At 42.2% G+C, this 16,942-nt stretch overlaps 1 protein-coding gene across 5 annotated transcripts in view; it reads right to left on the minus strand.

Annotated features, from left to right (window-relative positions):
* The window catches only part of EHMT1 (euchromatic histone lysine methyltransferase 1), a 155,839-nt gene that overhangs the window by 125,153 nt on the left and 13,744 nt on the right, over positions 1-16,942 (minus strand). The window contains exon 1 of one of the 5 annotated variants that reach the window (XM_081179650.1): positions 2,059-2,187. The exons of 3 other annotated variants lie outside the window; for them this stretch is intronic. The gene's annotated coding sequence lies outside the window, so the exon portion shown is untranslated. Of the gene's footprint in view, positions 1-2,058; positions 2,188-16,942 lie in introns of those variants that run through there. One more of the 5 variants, XM_081179653.1, reaches the window with a different exon arrangement.

Raw genomic sequence — 16,942 nt, forward strand, 5'->3', positions numbered from 1 at the left:
GAAGTTATCAAATGAGAGGTTTTCATATATGTTTGTTTTTAATGATGATGGTATTATGTCTATACGCTTTCAATCAAGATTATGGATTTCAGCTGCGGTTTATCTCCAATCTTATTTACACACTGTTTAGGGAGGTTTTTTGATCAAGAGGTTTATAGGTCTTCTGAATAAGAGAATAAATATCTGACAGCATTGTACTCCAGTGCGTATGCACTACGAGGAAGAGGGTTTTGTGTTATTTTGCAGAAGACTGGTGCTTGCATAAGCTGAAGGGAGTTGTAGTCTGAACCATCAGGAGGGCACTGGGTTTGCAAAGCCTGTTCTACACTATTCCAAACCCAAACCCAGAGAAGGAATGGATTTATAAACACAATAGTTTTCTGTTATATAAGGCAGGCAGTATTTTTTTGTATGTACAGCAGTATATACTGAATTCATTTATACTCTGTTCATTTTGTCTCTTCTTCCGCACTCCCCCCGGGCTCCTCTAATTCATGCATGTATACCTGTTATAAGCTACAGGGTGTAGAATGCAACACAGCTGGCGAAGAGGTGAATAATTTTGTCTAGGAAGTTAAAACAGAGCAAGCTCCAGCACTCAGGCTGTTTTTCCAAGATGGATGCCAGAGGCTGAGGCCTGTTTCAACAAGGAACAAAATGAAAGCACAGTTACTTCTATTTTACCTTATTGTAACCGCAGTATGTTATCCAAAGGTGATTGACCTGATAATGGTGGCAGGCACCTGGGAGACTCATGAAAGTAAAACAAAAGGCTGAAACCAAACACTTCAAAGGCTGGATTTGTGAATGGACAGCCAGTCACAAGTGCCTGGCCAGTGCTAGTGAATTTCCCTCCTTATTTTGTGCTTTTCCAGTAGTGTTGCACAGAAACCCTGCAGAAAACCATTACCCCAGATGATCCAGAGGAGCACGTGGGTTTTTAAAAGTGTTAGTTTCACCTGGGCCTGCCAGCCTAAAATAGCATCAATTTTAAGTGTGACTGAAATACAATCAACTGTGAACGCTATAAAAGGCACAGATGACTTGGTGGCAACATTGCTCAGCTCTAAACTAGGTCCTCTTTGACTTCAAAGCCAGGTACATTTAGAATTGTTTTCTAAACATAACAGATTCTAACTTCAAGTGTACCACACTTCTATCAATACAATCAGGAAATCAAAGCCAAGACAGGCCCATTAAAAGTCATTGTACACACAATTTACCTTTTATTTACCTTTATGCAAGGAAAACTATTTACCATACAAAAGAAAGTAGCCTTGCAAACCTCATCCAGGATAATAAACCAACTTCAAATAAAAATGTTTGGCACCTTAAGAGCTTGCTGCTCCATCTCCAATACTGGGCATACAGTATTTGGAATTATTGCTTGAGTAAAACAGAAGACCATTTATACTTTTAAAATTAATACACAGAAGCCATTTTGAAGGGATAAGGTCCAGTTAAAGCAATTATTTCAAAATCCTGCATTAAAAAGCAACATGCCTAACAAAGTAACCACAAAATCCCCTAGAGCCCTAGTTTGTTTGTCTGGCTGGTTGGTTTTAGTTACCTTGTGCTATTTACTCTTTGGAGCTCTCAAAATACATTCTTGCTGCCCCTTACACAAAAGGTTGAGAACAATGTAATTTGCAATGGACAAGGAAATGGTTATAGCAAAGAATGAGAAAAGCTGGGCAGACAGAACAGCAATAGCAGCAGCAGCAACCAACTTGCTGCTTTGAGCATGGCTTTGCCTGCTTTGAGGCATGACTCCATAAACGTTTGCAAGAGCAGCTTGCCTTTAAGTAAAACAGAAGCATGCTTCATAATTCAGAGCCAGCTCTGCCATTCAGTGCAAATGGAAAAGGTTCCAGGCTACAAGGACCCCCTTCCAGCAGAGTAGATAAAAGGATCTGATAACAGAAAGGCACTGCTTTGCTGCTAGAGTTATTTCAGTACAGAGGCATTTCCTTCCGAAATACCCTCCCAAGGACAAGGGTGGGGGGGAGAGAGAGAGAGAAACCAGCCCTTTAAAATATAACTTGGAAGTGCTCATACCTCAAGTCTGTCTGTGCAGGCCTTTTGGGATTCTTGTCAAGGCGTTTCAGAGGCCTAATCTACTCCCTCCACGCGTTCCAACCAAAGCCACAGTAGGTGCTGAGGAGCATGCTCTGTAGTGCAATCTCACAATGCCCCCAGAGGCCCAATGATTGCATTACCAGTCAGAGAGGGGGAAAAGGAGGAAGGAAATTGAATGAACAGGAGAGACAGTATTCCTTGCAAAGAGTTGGGAGGGGTAGTTTTATACACATTATAGAATATTTGGTTCTCATACCCCCACAGACCCTAAAATGCATCTTAAAAAAAGTAGACGACCAAATTGTGATGCACACTTATAATTACACAATAAGACAAAGCTTGTCAAGAAACAAAACCCTTTCAAGTTAATTATACAATATGCATTCCTCCCTGAGTGAGGAAGGCTAAAACAAATGAATTCCACCATGCTCTTTATCCCTGAACCAAATCAAGGTTATTTCTGGAGCCTCAAATGAAAACGGAAAAGCTCAGACATTTGAGGGCAAGTTCAACTCCCCAACAATATGTGAGTAAATATTCTTCCTGTGTAAAAATAAGAGCATCAGTCATATATTTTTTTTTAAAAAAAATTTTTTATTGCGTTTCTTTCCATAGGTGAACAAAATTGTTTGAACAGCAACACACAAGAAACATTTTCTATATTTATATAAAGAAAAACAGAGAGAAAAGAAAAAGTCATTATGAGCATCAGTCATATAAATCAAGCCAGCTTTCTCTGTGACATAAGACTGTGGGTCTTTCTTTATGGTCCCACCCCCTAAAAAAAGCTTCTAAATTCAGGTGTTTCAATCAACCTCTGTAGTTTCTATGACAACATGGATTTGTAATTCTTTAAGAGGGAGGGAGAGGGAAACAGTATTAAAAACAAAACAAAACCCAAAAGCATGCAATTCAGGTTGCTTAAAGTTTTGAGGTCACTTTCAGATGTCTGCCACTTTTCAACAGCATATCTCTGAACAAAGCTATGATCTTATGTCACTTTACAGATAGCACCTGGTGCAAAGTAGACTAGAAAAATATTGTCTGGGGAAGGTATTTCCAACATCCAGCATGGATTTATTTTGCAAAATGCTGTTCCCTTGGACTTACACTTTTTGCAAAAGTAAACAAACAAGTTTAGGAATCAATCCCTCTTCCTAGGGAACTATAGCTCCATAAGGGGAATAGGAGTCTCCTAACAACTCACACCAGGGACACGGGTGGCGCTGTGGTCTAAACCACTGAGCCTCTTGGGCTTGCCAATCAGAAGGTCAATCCCTGCAACAGGGTGAGCTCCCATTGCTCGGCCCCAGCTCCTGCCAACCTAGCAGTTTAAAAGTATGTCAAAGTGCAGGTAGATAAATAGGTACCACTCCGGCAGGAAGGTAAATGGCGTTTCCATGCGCTGCTCTGGTTTCGGTGTTCCGTTGTGCCAGAAGCAGCTTAGTCATGCTGGCCACATGACCCGGAAAAACTGTCTGCGGACAAACACCGGCTCCCTCGGCTAGTAAAGCGAGATGAGCACAACCCCAGAGTTGTCAGCAACTGGACTCAATTGTCAGGGGTCCCTTTACCTTTTTTAACAACTCACACCGCTATCAACAAGCTACAGTACGCATGATACTTTGGCAAAAGTCATGACTGTTTACAATGGCAGGCTTTAAAAATATGGCGCAGATGGGACCTAGGCTAGCTGGCTTCTATACATGGAACTGGGAACACCATCTTGTCCTTCACCTCAAGCAGCTGGGCTGGTCCCAAGAACATTATCTCTTTTATTTCTAGATTTGGCACTGTGTAGTTTTAAGGATTCCTATTTAGTCTGTCACTGCTTTGCGCAAATTCCAACATGAGAAGGCACATCACTTTCACAACAGGCTCAACCCCTTCCACCCATCCTTTCTTCATCTGTAGATGGATTATAAAGGAAAGATAAGTGGGTCCTCTTTGACCCTACTGAGGCTTAATTCTGTTGAAATATAAATCATCGCTTACAGCAAGAGCGCGTTTTCAATGTGCAGCTTCTATCTTTTCAACCAAGGGCAGCATTTTGCAAGCATCAACATCCGAAGGGCAAATGGGTTTCAGAAAATAAGGCATGTGTAGGAGAGGATCATAGGAGTAAACAAATTAATCAGCTTAGATGAGTTTTCAATATGCATAACATTTTTGTTTTCATGGAGGGGATTTTAGGACACAGTAGTCATGGGGTAGAACTCACCACCACCACAACAACGCATTCACCAGTGAGTCCTTTTTGCAACTCACTGCCAAGCCCTGGGTCCCAGGAGCCACATGGCACCTAGTTTCATATCCCAGTTCCTAACACTGCTTCCAATGAAGGTAGCCAGAGTAACGTCCAATGAGAAGATTTCCTCACTCCCCTGTCAGAGGATATAATGAATGACAGTTGCTGAGAACTGTAAGTGGGGAGAGTGATATTGCACTTGAGTCCTGCTTTCAGGCTTCCCACAAGTACCTGAATGTCCACTGCGAGAACAGGATGCTGGACTTCATAGGTCTTCATCTTGATCCAACAGACTCTTCTTATGTGCTTAAAGCACACGTGCATTAGGCTAGCAGCTACATAAAAATGGGCAGTATTTGATAGTAATAACACATTATGGGGCTACCAAGGAGTTTCCTTGTGTACTGTAACAGACAGCTTTACCATTTTGGAAGCTACCTTATACCTAGTCAGACCACTGGCTTATCTACTTGTGTATTGTTCAGTCCAGAGGTTCCCAAACCATGGTCTGTAGACCACCTGGGATCCACTGTATGTTTGCATTAAAATACAGTGGTGCCTCGCAAGACGAAATTAATTCGTTCCGCAAGTTTTTTCTTCTTGCGAGTTTTTCGTCTTGCGAAGCACGGTTTCCCATAGGAATGCATTGAAAATCAATTAATGCATTCCTAGGGAAACCGCTTGCCAGGCTGGCGGTGCGGAGAAGGGCTTTTCTCCCCACCGCAAGCCTTCAGGACAGGTACGAGAACAGAGGGGAAGGGGCGCAGCGCTTTCCCTCTGTTCCCAGGGCTTGCGTGGGAGGAGGGTTTTTCCTCCCCACCGCCAACATTCAGAACAGCATTCTGAATGTTGGCGGTGGGAAGGAAAACCCTTCGTTCCGATGCCGGGCAGCAGGAGGAGGTCCAAGGACAGTGGGGAAGACGCGCTGCGCTTCCCCGCTGTCCCGGAGATTTCCCTATGGGCTGTCGTCTTGCGAAGCAAGCCCATAGGGAAATTCGTTTTGCGAAGCGCCTCCAAAATGGAAAACCCTTTCGTCTAGCGGGTTTTCCGTCTTGCGAGGCGTTCGTCTTGCGGGGTACCACTGTATTAATATCTGTTTTAATTATATTTCTTGCATTTCTTGTATTGTACAGTGGTACCTCAGGTTAAGAACTTAATTTGTTCTGGAGTGTATTACAATTTGAATTCTACGGAAGGCAAATTGTAATGAAATAAAGCAATACAAATTAAAATTCATACAGCATCTAGCACAGTGTATTACAATTGCTCCAACAGGCAGAAAAATCACTACATGGTCCAGCAATACCATAAGCAATTTTCAAGCGGACCATGGTTGGTGGATCTTGAGAAGCACAAGTCTACAGTGATCAGGAGTGCTTCTCTGGGGTTCCAGACAGGAGTCTTTCCCAGCCCTACCTGGGAGATGCCAAGGAGTGACCCTAGGTCAGTGTTTCTCAAACCTGTTTTGGGACAATAACTCCCATCATCCCTAGCTAGCAGGATCAGTGGTCAGGGATGATGGGAGTTGTAGTCCAACAGCTGGGGACCCACGTTTGAGAAACACTGCCTAGGTCCTCCTGCATGCCAACAGACATGTTCTACCACAGAACTGTTGTCCTTGGCCTAAAAATTGAAGTTCAGTCGTCTTGGTGGCGAATAAAGGACTGTATCTAAATGGAAACAGAGGAGGTTGCCTTAGACTGAGTCAGGCCATGAGGTCCCTCATACTCAGGACTTCCCATGCTGCCTTGCAGTGGTGCTCCAGGGCTGCAGACGGAAGTTTTTCCCAGTCATACCCGAAGGAAGTAGGCACTGAGCCCGAGGCCTTTAGCATGAGCTCCAGCAGTGAACTAAGCCCACTCTCCATGACGTAGGAATCACGGCAGGAATCATAATCCCTTAATAAAGTTGTTAAGTGTGAATTTGGGGTCACTTTCCTGCAGGCTCTAGCCAAAGACTGGATTTATTCAGAATAATTATGTGTTGCATGTGCATTTATTAACATCCTTGTTTAGCTCCCTTCAGCAGGCAAACAAAAAGCATGCCTCCCTCACATAAATGTCTTTCTGTTGCAGACATCTCCCTGTTTTTTACATATTTCTGATGAAAATTATTACTATTATTAACATTTTGTAGCACCCTTCATCTATAGATTTCAGGGCAGTTTTCAACGTAAAATCATCAAGGAACATGTAAAAATCATCAAGGAGCATACAGATAATGTGTCCCTGGAACAAAAGAGAAGCAAAGCTTTCAAAAGTTCCAGCTCTTTCCCTTGCAACATTTCCCCCCTAAATATACATCACCGGCACTGAACAAGGTTAGAGGACCAGAGGTACTGTAAGAAGAAGGTTCTGTGTTGGAACACTCTGAGCTAGGGAATGCTAGCAAGTTAGACTGACCTTTTCTCCTGGAACATAAAGCAAAAGGGTGGGGCGTGTAAGAGGGAGATAAAATTGCCAGGGAGATGACTACAGCTCCTGTTTTTGAGACATTTTTTTTAAAGCCCTCTTGGCATAAAGAGGACTCATCACCACTCATAATTACAGTCCTCAGAGCTATAACGTAAGAATTTAAGATTGTCATCAACTGGATAATGAGCAGCTAAAGGAGTTAAGGGACTGCAGAAAAGGCTACAAGCCTCCTTATTAGACAAGTAATGACTGAAGACTAGGCATCGCCTAGCCTATTTCCCACTTTCCCTTTCTCCTTAGGTGTTTTAAGCACTCTGTTATCCTGTCTTGCTCAGGGTGATAATCTTGGCAAGACTGGCTATTCAGGAGATTCACCTTGAGTGAATCAGGGAACATCGCCATTTTTCACATGTGCCTTACTCAGCGCAATCTAACAGAAATTGATGGACACAATCATCATCTTGTTACATTATATTATTATTATTATTATTATTATTATTATTATTATTATTATTATTATTATTAACCCACCCTTCACTTTAATGTCCTAGTCATTGTCCTCATCAAACCTTTACTGGCATGACTTGCAAACATTCAGAATAAATAAGCCGGTGTGAATGTCCTAGTGTGGGTTACAAGACTAAAACCAGTTTAAAACAACTTACCATCACAAGGATAAGGTGGGTCCTAAAAACATAGGTAAAAGGTAAAGGGACCCCTGACCATTAGGTCCAGTCGTGACTGACTCTGGGGTTGCGGTGCTCATCTCGCTTTATTGGCTGAGGGAGCCAGCATACAGCTTCCAGGTCATGTGGCCAGCATGACTAAGCCGCTTCTGGCAAACCAGAGCAGCACACGGAAACGCCGTTTACCCTCCCGCTGGAGCAGTACCTATTTATCTACTTGCACTTTGACGTGCTTTCGAACTGCTAGGTTGGCAGGAGAAGGGACCGAGCAACAGGAGCTAACCCCGTCACGGGGATTCAAACTGCCGACTTCTGATTGGCAAGTCCTAGGCTTTGTGGTTTAACCCACAGCACCACCCGCGTCCCTATAAACATACTCAAGTGCAAAAAACCAATGTTAAGGGGGTGCCCCTTCAGAATTCACCGGAAGCTGTATAATGAAGGTGCCAGATAAACCTGTGTGGGGAGCTCCACAATTTAGGGGCTACCACAGAGAAGGCCCTATCCTGGGGAACACACACCCCGCCGCCATCTCTGAGGGTGGTGGAACTACCAAGAGGGCCCCCTCTGCCAATCTTAGTACTATAGTGTAGGAGACGGTCTTTCAGATATTTGGGGCCTAAATCGTTTAAGGCTTTAAACATTAACATGAGCACCTTGAATTCAGTCCATAAACAAATTCCAAGTGACTTAGGAAAACAATTAAAAACAAGAGTATGAATATTTGCACTCTACCTGCATTTCATTTTCATCTCATGTTCTGAAGTCTGCCCAGTTAGCTTTTAGACCTTGCTTCAACCAGTTGTTACCATAGGGTAATTTCACCATAGGGTGAAATTATCATACCTAAGTAAGCCATGCCCAGTAATTTAAGTGGGTTTAACCTGCAGGTGGCTAACTGTGGGTTGCAGCCAATGCTAGTCTTACTCAGAGTAGACCCACCGAAAATAATGCACATGACTGACTTAGATCCATTAATTTCTGAACTTTTTAAATTTAATCATTTGACAATGATTAACCACCACCACAAAACTCAACCCAGATAAAATTACTTCAGATCATAATATTCTGCAAAAAAATATGGCTTAACTTAAAATTTCAAAATTCAAAACAAACAGAACCCTACTTGAATTTGCTTTTGCAGGAAGTAATTGTTCTCTTGACAATATTGTATATGGAGCAACCAGTTTTCCCAGAATTAATTTCTATAGTCAGCTGCAATTCTCAGCTATTTTTGCCATTATGACCAAGTCTCAAACTTTATTAAGCCATTATTTCCAATAAGAGTAATGTAACTTTCCAGTTCTGAGCCACTGACATTCCAGTTTTGAGCCACTGAGAAGGATTTATTCCTTGTATTCTTCTTTTAAGATAAGTGACATATAGTTCAGCAATATGGGTGGTACAGGTGCTATGGACTGGAATTCCAAGACATGGTAAATTGACCTTCCGGTTCGCTACGGAGGCACTGGTGGCGCACTCCGTTTCGTCTGTCTAAACATGGTTCAGGCTGATAGAGCCTTGGGGGTGCATGCCAGGGCTAGATGCCCCCCCAAAAAATTCCCCACAAAAGAGTGGGGACTCTAGGGGTCCAGCAGAGTGTACAAACCCGCCGGCCCTGATCCCCCGGCTGCTGTTTTTGCGCAGGGGAAAGGAAGAGGCTTGAGTCCACTCACGGCTCCAGCAAACTCTACAGCCGGAGCCACACACCGCCACCATAAGCAGTGGATCTCCCAATTAAGAGGTAAAAACCAAATAAGAATAAGAGAAGAAACTAGGTTTAAATTGATTGATTTGGTGAAACGGAAGCCAAAAAGGAAATCAGCTTCCGATTTCTGAGGACAGGCTCTGCAAGGGGACTTTTTATGTATGGAAGCAGAACATAGTATTTGCAGCTTTGGAGACTTTGTAACAGTTTGACTTTGGACTTTTGAGAGACTCTCTTTCTCTTGGGTACATATTGGCTACAACTGTGTCCAGTTGTCCTTTGGATAAAGGTAGGATACACATTGCCAGCTGGACAGAATTTGACAGATTGATACTTTGGCAGAGTAGAAAGTAAAAACACTTATATACAGTGGTGCCTCGCAAGACGGAAAACCCGCTAGACGAAAGGGTTTTCCGTTTTTGAGCTGCTTCGCAAGACGATTTTCCCTATGAGCTTGCTTTGCAAGACGAAAACGTCTTGCAAGTGTTCCGATTTTTTTCTGCTTCCCCCCCTTTTTCTAAGCCGCTAAGCCGCTAATAGCCTTTTAGCCGCTAATCCGCTAAGCCTTTAATAGCCGCTAAGCCTTTAATAGCCACTAAACCGCTAATAGCGCTAATCCGCTAAGCCGCTAATAGGGTTGCTTCGCAAGACGAAAAAACAGCTAGACGAAGAGACTCGCAGAACGGATTAATTTCGTCTTGCGAGGCACCACTGTACAGTGGTACTTCGGGTTACATACACTTCAGGTTACATATGCTTCAGGTTACAGACTCTGCTAACCCAGAAATAGTACCTCGGGTTAAGAACTTTGCTTCAGGATGAGAACATAAATCGTGCTCCGGCGGCACCTGGAGGCCCCATTAGCTAAAGTGGTGTCTCAGGTTAAGAACAGTTTCAGGTTAAAAACGGACCTCCAGAACGAATTAAGTTCTTAACCCGAGGTACCACTGTACAACAAAATTCATTCAAAAGGAAATTGAAAGGAAAAAAGAAAAAAGAGATCTTAGGTGAAATTATGGAAAAGGAGAAACAATTGTCAAAAAAAGCTAATAAAAGAGTCAGTCAAGCAGGCAATTAGAATATTACAAACCCAATACTCTATGATAGTTAATGAAGAAATTAGCTGGAAGATAAAAAGAATGAAACAGAAATCTTTTGAAAAGGCCAATAAATCAGGAAAACTGCTAGCGTGGCAGCTGAAAAAAAATGAACAAAAAACTCCACTAATAAAATTAATATAAATGGAAAGATTCAGATAAGATGAAGGAAATAAGAGCAGCATTTGTAAAGTATTTCTCAGAATTGTATAAGAAAGGAAAGAAAAAGAATTGTAAAATAGAGGAATATATAAAAAATATTAATCTGCCAAAAATAAGAGGAAAAAATGGTGATTTTAAATACTCAAATAAGAGCTCAAGAAGTACTAGAGGCAATTAATTGGACAAAAAGTGGCAAGTCTCCAGGACTAGATGGACTAACGGCAAAATATTATAAAAAATTAAGTGAACGATTGGTAAACCCATTGAAAGATGTGATGAATGAGATTTTAAAAACAGGTGAAATCCCAGAAACATGGAAAGAAGCTTATATTACAGTAATCCCAAAAACAAGATTCAGATATGTTGCAAATAAAAAAATTATAGGCCTATTTCTCTATTAAATAATGATGATTATAAATTATTTACAAACATTTTAGCTACCAGAATGGGGGGAAAAAATTTGAGTATATACATCAAGATCAGGCAGGATTCCTTCCAGGTAGACAAATGAAAGAGAATATTCTGAATGTAATAGAATACCTGGAGGTAAAAAATGGGGGGGGGGGCAGCAATGATGTTTATAGATGCTGAAAAAGCCTTCGACAATGTTTCTTGGGATTTTATGAAAAAATTGCTTGAAGAAATTAATTGTGGATTTAAATTTTTAAAAGGAATACAGGCAATATATTCAGAACAAAGTGCTAAGCTAATTGTAAATCAGGCGATAACGAATGAATGTAAGATACAAAAAGGAACTAGACAAGGATGTCAGTTATCACCGCTGTTGTTTATTCTGGTCCTAGAAGTACTTGCAAGAAATATAAGAGCAGATACAGTGGTACCTCGCAAGACGAATGCCTCGCAAGACAAAAAACTCGCTAGACGAAAGGGTTTTTTGTTTTTTGAGCTGCTTCGCAAGACCATTTTCCCTATGGGCTTGCTTCGCAAGACGGAAACGTCTTGCAAGTTTGTTTCCTTTTTCTTAACACCGCTAATACAGTTGCGACTTGACTTCGAGGAGCAACTCATAGAACGCGGTGTGGTAGCCTTTTTTGAGTTTTTTTAAGACTTTGGTGATTTTTGAAGCTTTTCCAAAACTTTCCCGACACCGTGCTTCGCAAGACGAAAAAAATCGCAAGACGACAAAACTCGCGGAACGAATTAATTTCGTCTTGCGAGGCACCACTGTAATGAGATCACAGGGATAAAAACTGGAAAAAATAAATTTAAACTGAAAGCTTATGCTGATGATTTAGTAATTATGGTGGAGAATCCAAAAAACTCTCTCCCTAGAGTTATAGAAAAGATTCAAGAATTTGGGGAAGTGGCAGGATTTAATTTAAACAAAACTAAGTTATTAGTTTAAAATTTGAAGGAAGAAGAGAAAAAAAGAGTTGACGCAAAGTATTGAAATAGAATGTTATATTATTTATAAAGTCACAGAACTGCGTCCTAAATTTCTTCATTGACAATTGTGACAACTAATCTTTTTTATTTTTTTAGAAACAAACCTGAATTTTTCTGTTGTTTCTTTTCTCAATACCTACCTGTCATTATTAAAACTCAAGGGGAAAAACTGAAAAATGCTATTACTATTACTTAAGTGTACTGGTCGCTTTCACTATCAAGGTTACTCAAAATGACTTACGATATATATTAAACAAACATGTACATTAAAATCCTAGTTTTAGAGGTAAACTCTAAAACGCGGGTGGCGCTGTGGGTTAAACCACAGAGCCTAGGACTTGACGATCAGAAGGTCTGCGGTTCGAATCCCCATGACGGGGTGAGCTCCCGTTGTTCGGTCCCTGCTCCTGCCAACCTAGCAGTTCGAAAGCATGTCAAAGTGCAAGTAGATAAATAGGTACCGCTCCGGTGTGAAGGTAAACGGCGTTTCCGTGCCCTGCTCCGGTTCTCCAGAAGTGGCTTAGTCATGCTGGCGACATGACCCGGAAGCTGTACGCCGGCTCCCTTGGCCAATAAAGCGAGATGAGCGCCGCAACCCCAGAGTCGTCCACGACTGGACCTAATGGTCAGGGGTCCCTTTACCTTTTTAGGGCAGGGTTAAATCATTCCACCCAACTAAGGGCATTACAGATAGTTAAGAATCAAAGGCCTGGTGAAAAATAAGTTTTTGCCTGGCACCAAAAGTTATTTAAGGATGATGGCACCAGTCAAACATCACAGGGAGAGGTAACCCACAAGCAGGGAGCCACCAATAAAAGGCCACCCTGTAGGTCATTTTACAGTCCAAATCTCTCTGCTTGAAGCAGGAAACTCAGAGGAAAGGCATCCTCAACTGTTTTTCCAGTTCTCCAGTCAACCTGGAGACGACCTCACAGAGCTCACCCCTCTAGACAACTGGTTCCATAGTCAAGCTTCTGCTCCCAAATTCTACCCTCCTGTAACATTAACACATTAGCTCTAGTTCTGTTTTCTGGAGAATAAAGGTGCAAGCATTATTTTTCCTGGTTACAATATCCCAGTTTCAGATATCCATTTTATGCTACATTAGCCGCTGGGTTATGGCTCTTTCTTTCTTTTTGGGTTATGGCTTTCTGATCAACATACCACCACCACCTTTCACGTTTCATTCACACCAGAAAGCACGATGTGACAAAACAAGCAGGCATTGCTGGACATGTCACCGCCCTCTGTGCGCATGTACACTTCTGTACCCCTATGATTCACCCAGAAAAAGAGCAGGAAAGAACTGAATGTTCAAATAGCGCTCCAAATTTTGTCATGTCAAGACCTTTGAAAACCAGGGGGAAATTGCAGGAGTCTAAAACTCCTGCAATTTCCCAGGCTAATGGGGTTACAAATGGATTTTTCCTGGAATCAATTAACAGGAAAATGATTGCGAAGCTAGATTCCGCTAGCTTTCCATAAGTGGATTTTATGTCATGTGTAAGATCACATAAAATACACAAAAATTACCAGGTAAGGAAATGTCACGGAACTGGAATGACGCACTTTCTGAGTGTATCCAATTATTTCAACCTTTCCTAATAGGACTTGTTTTCCATACCATCCTTGTTTTCCCTCTTCTGAACCCATTCCAATTTCTGTAAGGCCACCAAACATTTAAAGCATGTGACTTCCCCCAAGGAATCATGAGAAATGTAGTTTGCTAAGCATGCTGGAAATCATAGTTCTGTGAGAGGGAAACTCAGTTCCCCGGAATTTTGGGGGGAAGTCACATGCTTTAAATACAGTGGTACCTGTAAGAACTTAATTCGTTCCGTAGGTCTGTTCTTAACCTGAAACTAAGGTACCACTTTAGCTAATGGGGCCTCCCGCTGCCACTGCATGATTTCTGTTCTCATCCTGAAGCAAAGTTCTTAATCCAAGGTACTATTTCTGGGTTAGTGGAGTCCGGAACCTGAAGCGTCTGGAACCCGAGGTACCACTGTGTATGGTGTGCAAGCAGCCTACTTCCTTCTCAAACTGCAGCACCCAGAACTGGACCCAGTATTTAATGTGAGGCTAAGCTACTGTAGGGTAAAGTGGAGCTGTTATTGCTATGGATTTCATCATCATTTTTCAGAATTTCATCATCATCATCGTTGCTATTACCCTCTATCATTTATCCTTGCTCAACATCTTAACCTATTATAAATATATATTTTCCACCATTATCAATCCATATTTACATACTCTTGTTAATCTTTTTACCAATACCACTTGTTTTCAATCCAACATCCCTTTAACATTCATTAATTTTACAGTATTTCCGCAGGTAGTCTTTAAATTTCTTCCAATCTTCTTCCACCACCTCTTCTCCCTGATCTCGGATTCTGCCAGTCATGTCTGCCAATTCCATGTAGTCCATCACCTTCGAAGCTATGGTTCTTATTTATGCAGCTAAAAATTACATTAGCCTTTTTTGCATCACACTGTAGAACCCCAAGATTCTTTTCGCATATAATACTGTCAAACCAAGTCCCCCCCCCTCATCCCATGCATTTAATTTCATTGCCATTATAGTTTTGTTCACTACTTTGTTTTTGGAGAGGCGTGGCTGGGCCCAAGGCAAAGTGAAACAGAAAGGAGAAAAACTAGGAGGAGGAACAGGAGAAGAAAAAACAATCCATGTCCTGTATTCCCATATTTAACCTCACAAATGATCTGATACCTGGTCATGAGAAACATCTGTAGGAGAATATTTTTAAGACATTCACTCTATAGCTTTTTTAAAAAAAGAAATCATGCAACCTGTGTTCAGTCAGACTAAAAACAACAACGTGGGAATGAAATAATACTCTATTTCATTGGAAATTAGCATGGCTTGAGTGGTCAGATTTCCAACACAGTTTAGGAAATATTTGAAATAGCAATAGGAAATGGTTTCAATTTAAATCAGCCTTTCTTCCTCACTGTTTTAAATCATATACTTTTCTCCCTATATCTACCCCCATCCCAAAAGCTCATTTTTTCATCAACATCTAGCTAAATCAAAGGTAAAGGTAAAGGGACCCCTGACTATTAAAGTCCAGTCACAGACAACTCTGGCGGGGTTGCGGTGCTCATCTCGCTTTACTGGCCGAGGGAGCTGGCGTTTGTCCGCAGTTTTTTCCGGGTCATGTGACCAGCATGACTAAGCCACTTCTGGCGAAACCAGAGTGGCGCACGGAAACGCCGTTTACCTTCCCGCCAGAGCGGTACCTATTAATCTACTTGCACTGTGTGTTTTTGAATTGCTAGGTTGGCAGGGGCTGGGACTGAGCAATGGGAGCTCACCCTGTTGCGGGGATTCGAACCGCCGACCTTCCGATTGGCAAGTCCAAGCCAGACCAACATAAAGCAGCTTCCTACGCTCTTTTTTTCTTTTTCTTTGCTTTGCAGCTTCTCCAGCAAATAACTACCTTGTGTGCTATTGTAAATTTGTGCATCAAACCAGTCTCATGATACAACCCTAGAGGCAAATGCACTTACTCCCCCAAATTTGATAAAGTTCCCTTCCATAATCAAACTTCAAACCTTCCCCCCCCCCTTTCCTATTTCTGATCTGACCTCATAGAAGGGAAAGACCCACCGCCACCATTTCAGTTGCTTGATTCCCCACCCCACCATCAGAGTTGCAGGATGGTCAAGTGTGTCGCATGCCTAATGTGATCTCTGGCTCTGCCTACCCACTAGCTACATAACTGCCCTCTGCACCATGCTTAGCCCCGCAGGCCCCAGTGGGTACCAGATGCCACTAGTTTATGCTAAAACTATAACCCTCAATGCCCGTTCCCTACAAATCCCTCAGCATTTTCAGTTGACAATCAGCTCACTCCAATTTCATCATCTCCCAGAAGGATTCATTAGCAGTAGATTGCCTCATGGCTTTCTCTATCCCTATCAAGAACAAGAATGAACCAAACTATGTATTTTATTTTTTAAAGTTCGCCTTAAACTTGAAAGACAATTTGCTTTTCTTAGAAGCAGGGGTGGGGGGCCTTTTTCAGCCAGAGGGTGGCTTTTCTTTCTAGGAAACCTTCCAAGGGCAAAATGCCAGTGGCAGTCAGTGCCAGAGGCTAAACTGGATGAAGCAAGAAAGATAAATGTTACATGTGTATGGTAGGCTAGTTTCTACCATACACTCTTGTCCTGGCAAGAAAGAGGCATTATCCATGTTTAAGGACACAATTCAACCAGGCCAGGAAAATAAACCTTGGCATGTGAAGTATGCACACAGGAGAACTGACATACTCCCATAGGCTGTTCCCAACTGAAGTAGTAAGTTTGAATTTATTTAAGCATAAGTAAAAACTGGATTCCTTTCCAAACAGCCATGTCTATCTCTTTACGTATTTGTCAGCAACGGCCGAAGGGAATATATTTATTTTTAAAAACACAAAATTGTAAGGAAGTAGTAACAAGTGCTACGGAGGGACGTGGGTGGTGCTGTGGTCTAAGCCACAGAGCCTAGGACTTGCCAATCAGAAGGTTAGTGGTTCGAATCCCTGTGACAGGGTGAGCTCCCGTTGCTCGATCCCTGCTCCTGCCAACCTAGCAGTTCAAAAGCACATCAAAGTGCAAGTAGATAAATAGGTACCACTCCGGCGAGAAGATAAACGCCATTTCTGTGCGCTGCTTTGGTTCGCCAGAAGCGGCTTAGTCATGCTGGCCACATGACCCGGAAGCTGCACGCCAGCTCCCTCGGCCAATAAAGTGAGATGAGTGCCACAACCCCAGAGCCGGTCACGACTGGGCCTAATGGTCAGGGGTCCCTTTACCTTTACCTTTAACAAGTGCTACAGGTGCGCCCCCACCACTACAGAACATTGTCTGATAGGCATTACAGTGGTACCTCTGTTTTCAAATGTAATCCATTCCGGAAGACTGTTCAAGTTCTGAAAAGTTCGAAAACTGAAAACTCAATAGCCGACAGCTATTGCACTCAGGATCTTGTATTCAGCAGAAGCCACGTGGCATGTTCGACTTCCGAGGCATGTTTGAAAACTGAAGCATTTACTTCCGGGTTTACAGAGTTCGAAAATTGAAACGTTCGTCAATGAAGACGTTTGAAAACCGAGGTACCACACTGTACCTAGAAA

This window comes from Podarcis bocagei (genome assembly GCF_964188305.1).
Source record: "Podarcis bocagei genome assembly, chromosome: Z".
In the NCBI taxonomy this organism is placed as follows: domain Eukaryota; kingdom Metazoa; phylum Chordata; class Lepidosauria; order Squamata; family Lacertidae; genus Podarcis; species Podarcis bocagei.